The 9,817-nt window shown below is 47.0% G+C and overlaps 1 pseudogene; it reads right to left on the reverse strand.

The window, feature by feature from the left end:
- Positions 1-255: 255 nt before the first annotated feature.
- Positions 256-5,447, reverse strand: LOC127629286 (uncharacterized; annotated as a pseudogene).
- Between the last annotated feature and the right edge of the window lie 4,370 nt (positions 5,448-9,817).

Here is a 9,817-nt window from a genome sequence, read left to right on the forward strand (position 1 = left end):
GTGTAGAATAATGGCAAACAAATGCCATCATGCTCCTCTGATGAAGTACATTGAGTTTGTTATAAAGGGAAGTGCTGCATATGGCATGGCACGGAGGGAGGAAAGGTCAATCCTGGCAAATGAAAGTGATTGATCAATGATGGTCGACCTAAAAATTTCAACAGCTAAAATGTCCTTCTAAGATCACCATCATCTTCTTGAGGCCGGACATAGTGTTATGGTCAGCATCAGCTAGGGAAGTCATAATGATTGAACTTACTGTCCCATGGTAAGAGGGACAGTATGAGAGAGCCTCTTTTGGGCTAGGTTATCCTCCACCTGTGCTTGAGCAAGGTGGTATTCAGTTTGTTATATGATTCTTTGTGCCAGTTCCATCGTGTCGACCAAGGCTTGGGTGCTTTGCTCATAGAAGGTGTCATCCCACCATGGCAAAGCCTCTGCGTTCAGTGGTGCTCTTCCCAGAATGTTTATCTGTCCCATGGAAAAGTCCTCTATTACTTCTAAACAAAAAGAGTGATTGGTAGAGCAGGACAATTCCCTGTAGGTGAAGGAGTTCCTTTCACTGATTACACACCATTGTGTATGGGATACCTGAATAGCATCAGAATAACCATGCAATGACTGAACATTTATGAGTTTAGTGTTATTAGGAGAAAAAGATTGTAAGGTGTTACATGTGCAAACAACATAGTTGTGAGTTTCATGACAGCAAGTGTGACTGGTATATTGTGTCTCATTACCTTTCAATGTCATTTAGCCAGACAGGTGATCCCATTAGATGATCTGATCATTCACTTCTATACCAATAGAGCGTATAGTAGTGGAATTTGGGAATACTTGGTCTGGATGGATGGAAAAAAACCCAAGGCAACCAGTACATTAATTTCCAGTATACATCATAATGGTAGTTCCCCTTCTGTCGCTCTCTCCACGTTGTGTCAGAGAAGCGACACTAGGGGTCTCTCTTGAGCGCCAATATTCACCTCTGAACTAGGAAAAAAGGCCAATGAGAGTTGGCAGCCAGTATTTGCATGTCCCACCCCCGGACATACGGGTATTTAAGCGGAGCAAATACGGGAGTTCATTCAGAAATTTTCTTCGGAGCCGATGGTCGTGTCTGCAACTGCTGCGTATACACACCGAGTTCCTGCTATCCCTCTGCTGCATGCTGTTGGATTCTATGGCGCACAACAGCGGCTTTCTCCTGTTTGCACGGCTGTGCACTTCCTGCCCCGGAGCACTTCGACAGTGCAGATTATAAAGATCTCTCATGAGTTCTTTTCCCTTCATAAAAGAGTGATTTTATTTAAAAGTGTAATTTCCTCTAAAAGAGCAAAAACACAGTGGCGTTGAACGTCCTTTTAAGGACGCGTCTTTTTAAAGATGCCTTTCCGCCCCTGTGTTGTTCCTGGATGCAGTACAGTACTCTCCGCTTCCGACGGCCACAGGCGTTGTCTCGTGTGTCTGGGTAGCGATCACACCGAGGCTGCGTTTGTGGATGGTTCATGTTCTCACTGCGAGAACATGACCATGACAACGTTGCGGTCGCGGCTTGCTTACAACCTTAAGCAAGCCACTCCAGCCACCCCACGGGATTGTGGACGATGCGGCTGGCGATGGAGGCTATTCGGGGATGGCAGCGGGTGCAGCTCCGCCGGGTATGCCCCCTCGGACCCACAGGCGCTCGGGCAGACGATGGCCACGCTGGTGGTCCAGGAACGTCAGAAATGGCTGAACTTGGTTGAGATGCGTGAAGCCGACAAGACTCGCTTTCTCAACGCCCCTGTCTCCCAGTTCGGCCTCTTCGGCGACACCGTTGAGGACTTCGCCCAGCAGTTCTCCATGGTGAAGAAGCAGACAGAGGCCATTTCTCACATCATGCCTCGCCGCAAGCCTGCCGCCACGGCCCAGGCCCCATCTGCTTGCCAAGGGCATCCTCCCGTGTCCAGAAGACCTTCTGCTCCGCCTCAACCTGGGCCCAGCTCTCAGCCCCGGCGTCGAACAAACCGTGGGAAGCGTACACCCCCTGTCTCACGGACCCCATCGAGGAACCGGAAGGCTCCCAGGCGCTCCTGAGACAACGGACCCAGAGTGCAAGAAGTTCGCTCCGGAGGTGGTAAGACCGCTCCATCCCCCAGTGGAGGGCTGGGAGGAGAATCTTTTGTTTTTTCATTTGCCCCAAATTCTCAATAAAAGAGCTATTTCCTTTACCTCTGGGTCATGTGGCCCGCAAATGCCGTTCTCACTGCACTCTGCTTTCAGGCCTCAACAGTCCCGGCTTCCTGGATGCGGTGCCCCCGCCCTCAGCCCCACGACTGTTCCCCGGCTGGCCGGTTCAGACGAGTCCAGAGGACGCCAGTGTCGGACATCCTCCTCAGTCACGAACCCGCCCCCCGCCGGGTGCGCGGAGCAAGGTAAGTGCTTTGAGATTGCTCTCAGCACCAGAGCCTCGGGATGCCATGTTGCCCCCCAACGCCGCGTTACCTTGCTCCGCACCGCTGCGAAGCCCCACCGGGTACGTCCAAAATACTCGTCCCCTTGGTGCCCCTAGCACAGAGCTTAGAGGCGTGGCATTCACTGCCCAACCCATCGCGATGGCTGCACCGGACCATTCGACTCGGTTACGCAATTCAGTTTGCCAGGTCTCCGCCCCCCTTCGTGGGCATTCTTTTTTCCGCAGTGCACGACAAACACGCTCAGTCCCTGCACGAAGAAATCGCCTCCCTTTTAATCAAGGACGCGATAGAGCCTGTCCCTCCAACCGAAACGAAGAAGGGTTTCTACAGCCCTTACTTCGTTGTACCCAAGAAAGGTGGCGGCGTACGACCGATCTTGGACCTGCGAGTTTTCAATCGGACCTTGTCCAAACTCCCGTTCAAAATGCTCACCCAGAAACAAATTCTATCTGGCGTCCGGCATCTAGATTGGTATCTAGCGTCCGGCATCTAGATTGGTTCGCAGCGATAGACCTGAAGTAACTGCCTAGAGCTGCTGGCTGTTTCCCTTGACCTGAAGAGGTTTCTTCCGTTAATTCGGGGCAAGCACGTCCTAGTCAGGACAGACAGCACCACGGCGGTAGCCTACATAAACCACCAAGGCGGAGTACGCTCCCTCCACATGTCACAGCTCGCCCGTCGTCTCCTCCTTTGGAGCCAGCACTCACATCCCCGGCAACCTCAATACAGTAGCGGACGCGCTGTCAAGGCAGAGCTTGCCCGGTGGAGAGTGGAGGCTCCACCCCCAGTCGGTTCAGCTGATTTGGGACAGGTTCGGCAAGGCCCAGGTAGGCCTGTTTGCCTCCCAGGAAACCTCCCACTGCCCGCTCTGGTATGCCCTCACAGAGGCTCCCCTCGGGACAGATGCTCTGGCGCACAGCTGGCCCACGGGGCTGCGCAAGTACGCTTTTCCCCCAGTGAGCCTTCTTGCACAGGTGCTATACAAGGTCAGGGAGGACGAGGAGCAAGTCACTCTGGTGGCTCCCTACTGGCCCACCCGGACGTGGTTCTTGGATATCATGCTCCTCACGACAGCCCCTCCCTGGCAAATCCCCCTGAGGAAGGATCTTCTTTCTCAAGGACGGGGCACGCTCTGGCACCCGCACCCAGACCTCTGGAACCAGACCTCTGGAACCTCCACGTCTGGCCCCTGGGCGGGACGTGGAAGATCTAGCCGGCCTACCAGCCCTTTCACTTCTGTGTCCAGTACCTGCTTTACGTATCTATCTGGACCGCACACAGAGCACTAGATGCTCTGAGCAGCTCTTCGTCTGCTTCGGGGGACAGCGGAAAGGGAACGCTGTCTCCAAGCAGAAACTCGCCCACTGGGTTGTCGACGTCATTTCCTTGGCTTATCACACCCAGGCCGTGCCCCCCCCCTTGCGGGTCCGAGCTCACTCCACCAGGAGTGTTGCGTCCTCGTGGGCACTGGCTAGGGTCACCGCCCTAGCAGACATCTGTAGAGCAGCGGGCTGGGCAACACCTAACACTTTTGCGAGATTCTATAATCTCCGAGTTGAGTCAGTATCGTCCCGTGTTTTCTCAGGTCCGAGCCCGTAGAACTCGGTAGCATGCTGACGATCTGACCGGGTGAACCGCTTGCGCCTAGCGCTCTTTCCCTCTAACCAAGGGAAAACAGTGCGCCTCCGTTCCCAGGAGATCCCATTTTTGGGCCGCTTGTTGACTCCTCCCTAGCCCTCGTGGGTCCGCAGTTCAGCGGAGAAACTCGCCGACCCAAGCCACTGTGGATAAAAGAAGGGCTAAGACCCCCTTCCCTCAATGCGTGTAAGGGCCCCGGCTATAGTTGCTCTATGCGAGAAACATAGAGAGAAAAGAGGCCCAGCCAGGCTGGCCCGTTCCCAGGTTGGCGGCCATCACCTTGTTCCCCCCTCCAGGGTAACGATAAGGAGTCTGATGGCTTAAATGGGGCATTGGGGAAGGGTACGTGCAGCCTGATACAGTTGGTCGTCCTGCACGTAAGAATACCTGCTCGCTCCTGTATCGGCAGTTCACGTACACGGCTCAGCGCATGGCACTTTTTAAGTGGACCCCTAGTGTCGCTTCTCTGACACAACGTGGAGAGAGCGACAGAAGGGGAACGTCTAGGTTACGTATGTAACCTTCATTCCCCGATGGAGGGAACGAGACGTTGTGTCTCCCCTGCCACGTCGCTGAGCCGAGCCACTGTTGTGGCCGGACCATTTCCGGCTCCTCAGAAAAATCCTGAATGAACTCCCGTATTTGCGCCGCTTAAATACCTGTATGTCCGGGGGCGGGACATGCAAATACTGGCTGGCAACTCTCATTGGCCTTTTTTCATAGTTCAGAGGTGAATATCGGCGCTCAAGAGAGACCCCTAGTGTCGCTTCTCTGACACAACGTCTCGTTCCCTCCATCGGGGAACGGAGGTTACATGCGTAACTTAGGCGTTAATAACTCTATATTAATAGTAATTGATATCTTACATTTTGTCTGAAGTTTGCCATCTGTTTAAGTTTAAGATTTCTATTGGTCACTTAGAACATGCCTAGGTGTCTTATGAAATAAAATACAATTTCCTGTCTAGCAGCAGTAAATAAATCTTTTGCATATGATCTGCAGGCTAAGTCACGTTCGATGGTACGGGTTTGTATAATGCGTGGCTGACAAACAGAAGCGCCTGTGCTTCAGATCTAACCACTTTGATTATATTTTCATTACTATTAGTGATATGTTGGAAACCTGGTCTGCCAACCATGCTGAAAATTGAGATTGTTTAGTTATTTTGAAGGTGTTTATTATAGAATTGACTCAACCAAAGAGGCCTGCAATATTTCCAAGCAGATCTCATTTGTAATCAGAAATTAAACCATTGATTCATGACTGTAGCTATGCATATTTTTTGTCATCATCATCACAATGTTTTGTAGAAGCAGATAGAATATTGGATATGTTGTACGTTACATGAGTCATCACCAAATTTACATAATGAAACAAAGTCTTATTAATGTTCCTTTTGATAAGTCCACCAGGAGGAATTGCGTATAGCTTTGGCCATTGCTTTGGTTTACTATACCCACAGATGGTTAGATTAAAACAGTGATTAGCAGTCCATGAACAGTTTTGTGGGCTAGTGAAATTATTCTTGCTCATTTGACATTTTCCTACACAATAAATCTGTTCTTTTCAGCTAGTCCAGATTAAGGTTTAGGGTCTGTTGTCATAGGGTTTGTATAATGTTAAATTTAATTTATATTCTGTGTAACTTATGTGTGTGGTGTTTAGTGTTTCTGTGTGGGTGCACCTATATGTGGCAGGGTCCAAAATTTTAACAAGATAACAGATATTAGGGTTTATGCCGTCATTGTTTTTCTCATATAAAGTGTGCATCCCACCTTCTTTAGATCCTGGATATAGTTTAATTGGTACCAGGTAGTGATATTGTGCTGGGATGGCAATGCTGGTGTGTGTATTGACATGTTTATGTATGCAGGATGGGTGGAACCTCATTTACAACAGATGTGTGGCGTGCAATTTAGTTCCGGTGCTACTCCGGGAGGTCACATAACTATTTCTTTGAGTGTAATGAGAATTTGTGAGGTGTATGGCTCCTTCGTATATTTCCATATCCATCTTCTGCATCCTAATGTGAGTGTGAGCAATACCCGTTGACCCAGCTTGATGCAGGTGGTCCAGACACCTGCCTTGTGTCCGGTCTCCATGGGATTGCAGAGTTTATTGGTTACCTGAACCTTTGAAAAGTTTGCATTGAGACATGAGATACCATCTTGTTTTTCCTCTGACAGCCACAGTCAAACATCTGTTGCAGACTGCTTTGACCTCATATGGTCCATGCCACCTTGGAGCTTTGTTTTACAAAGACGCATACCATTACTATCTCTCCTTCTGAAAATTTTGTTTCAGAGGTTGGGTTAAATTACATGTAATTTGTTAGGTCTGACTGTTGCTGCTTTAGCTCGACTCGTGCCTGTAGTGCTCTGAGCCTTTCTTGTAATTGGCCCAGCACAGTCTGTTGTGTTGCAAGCACGAGAGGTCCCAGGTCTGCTGGGGAGACATTTGGATCCATCGGAAGCTTCATGATTCTTCCGGTCATGAGCTCATATGGATGCCTGTGGCTTTAGATGGGGTTTGCACATATTACAGTGAGTACAGTTGGTAAGGCATATGTCCACCTGTTTTGATGTTGTACAATTTGCTTGTCTAGGTTTTCTTTGATGGTGCGGTCCATGCATTCCACCATACATGAGCTTTGTGGTCTGTAGGGAATGTGACATTTTTGTTTGATGTTAAGTATTTTACACATGTTTTTCATAACTTGCACAGTGAAATGGGTTCCCTGATTAGACTCTATTTGGACGGGTGTACCCCAAAGCGGGATGATTTGGATGGCCATCACCCGTGCCACAGTGCTTGCAGTGTTATTGCAGGTGGGAATTGCTTCCACCCACTTAGAAAATTTATCAATGATCACCAGGCAATAATGGCACTGGGGAGTGAACCAATGAAATCCAACTGTAAGGATTCCCAGGGTCCCTTAGGTGAGTCTGGCCTGCATAGATTAGTTTGTCCAGGTTTGCCCTGATTAACTGTTGCACAAACTATGCATATACTACACCACCTGTCGAAATCTGAAGTCATTCCTGACCACCAAAATTGTGTTTGTATCAACTGCTGTGTTTTAGCAGCTGATACAGTATATGGGCATATTCATGGTACAGTTTGATTATGGGTTTTTGGAGGGATTCAGGAACCACATATTATGCCCTCTGTGACAGTGACTAACTGATACTGCCTTAAGTGTGGTGCAATCTCTCCCCCAGCTGTCCACAAATCTTTTTGATATTGTTTAAGGTCGATGGGAGTGATTTGGATTTTGGCAAGTTGATCGCAATGTTGTTGTTTTGTTCATGTTCATTGGGGTTTCTATTTATGTGTGCATGTACTTTGATGATGGAGATGATTTGATTGCTTGCCAAATTTCAGTGATGGTGCTGAAATGTTTTATTGGTGTTCCTTCAGAAGTGAGAAATTTTTGCAATTACCATTGGGCCATAAAATCATGCACTACCCCAGAAGCATAATGGCTGTCTGTGTAAATGCAAAGTGGTTTGTGGTAAGCTTTAATGGCTTCTAGCAATGCCACAAGTTCTGCTTCTTGTGCAGACATACTTGGCAGTAATTTTAATAATAGTTGTTTACCAACATCTGAGTTGGGAGGATGAGGAGTCCACACCTCACATACAGTATAGAAGTGACCCTCATTACAAAACCGGGAGCCATCAATGTACACCGGTGTTTGGTTTGAAAGTTTTTGGTCTTGTACAAGACTAGGTTCTTCCTGTTCAGGCTGTCAGGTGTGTGGGTGGCCCTCAATATCTCCAAGCAGATGAGGCAGAATGCGTGTGTTTACTGTTGTTATGTCACGTGCTTGTATGTCTGCTAGCCACCTTGCTAATCTTTGAGATGAAACACCTTTTATGCGTCCTTGCAGTAGCATTTGAACTGTGTGCACAACAACAGGCTAGAAGCCTTGGCTCTGTTGTTGTTAACAGCCAATGAACCGCCAAGACATGCTGAGTGTAGGCCTATGGGTCGAAACCTTGCTCAATTGGAGATTTTTTCCAGCTATAATGAGCAATCGGACTCAGCTTTCCTCCATGCTCTTGTGTTAACACGCCACTGAGTGTGTTTTCATACACGTCTACTAGAACATGAAAAGCTTTTGTTGGGTTGGACAAGCCTTGGGCAGGTGCGGAACATAAACTTTCTTTTAACTCGGTAAATGCATGATCATGTTCTTTGCTCCATTCAAGGACATTAACTGGTTTTGTTTTTCCTTTTAACAGTGAATATAAGGGTGCTGTGGTATTCGCAAAATTTGGGATGAAATCTCGCAAATAGTTTGCTGTTCCTTTCACTTTTTGCAGTGCACTTAACGTGTGAGGTCGGGGCAGTTTGGCAATGCATTTTTGTCTATCCTCTTATAGTGCTCAGTGACTTTGGGTTAGGGTGTAACCTAGGTATTGCACTTCCTTTTGTGCAGTTTGTGCTTTCTCTCTGTTTAGTTTGAAGCCGGCTTTACCTAGCGTCTGTATGACATCATCTGCTAGTGTTAAATGATCATCAAGTGTTCCTTCTGTGGCAATGATGATGTCATCCACATAGTGAGCTACTCTGCCTGCCCCCAGTAGGGTTCCGAGTGTATCTTCCACAGCTCTGTGATTGCAGGACTGTTTTGCAGGCCTTGTGTCATCCTTTCCAAAGTATACTGGGTTTGATTTACAGTAAAAGCTAATTTCCACTGGTCTTCATGTTTAACCTTGATAGACCAGAAGCCATTCTTGATGTCTAAGACAGTAAACCAAGAGGCTTTTGTTGAAATTTGCGATAATAAGGTAGAAGGATTTGCCACTATTGCAGTCACTTTAGGCAGGACTCGATTCAGACACTGATAATCTATACAAAGTCGCCATTTTCTGTTTGGTTTTGGTACTGGCAGACACGGAGAGTTGGTAGATGAACTGCACTGTCAAACTACACCTCTTTTTTCAAAGCTGTTGGACTATCTCATGAACAGCGTCCTCCGACTCTGGCTTAATGCGGTATTGCTTTTGTGGGGGAGGTGGCTTCCCCTCAATGCATACTTCAAAATCAATGAGGCCACAGTTGTATTTGTGTTTAGCCCAGACATTGCTGTTTATCCATTTTCAGTTGTATGGGGTCAGTTTTGGAAATGGACATAATGTTTGTCTTGTCTCGTGTAAAAAAATCTTCACTGTTTCATTTGTTCGTTTAGGGCTCACTGTTTAGGAGCGGGTTTGGTTATTAGCAATAATTAATAATTATCATAGATAATAATGAATTATTAAAATCAATAGAACATTGATTAGAATCAATGTTAGCTTTTTTAATCCTTTAAATCAACAATCATCAAATGTAATAGAATATTATTTATTATCAAAGATAATAATTAATTATTAAAATTAATTAAACATTGATTGGACTTAACACTAACTGATTGATCCTTCAGATTCAACAATCATCAAAGATAATTGTCAATTATCAAAATCAATAGAATATTAATTAGAATTAGTGTAGATGGGGCACCACCCTGGAATCAGGGACTAATAACTAATAAAGTATAACAGTCTCAATGTTAGATTGTTCTCTTAGGAAAATTGATGTCCGTAGATCATCAAGATTAGAAGGGGAACAACGAAGGGTTGAATTCGAGCACTGGCATCCCCTACCAGCCTTTGACACACGTGTATGCAAAACAAACCAAAACACTTCTCTTTTAATTATAACGAAGTTTATTGACA

Source organism: Xyrauchen texanus, chromosome 35, assembly GCF_025860055.1.
Source record: "Xyrauchen texanus isolate HMW12.3.18 chromosome 35, RBS_HiC_50CHRs, whole genome shotgun sequence".
NCBI classification, from domain to species: domain Eukaryota; kingdom Metazoa; phylum Chordata; class Actinopteri; order Cypriniformes; family Catostomidae; genus Xyrauchen; species Xyrauchen texanus.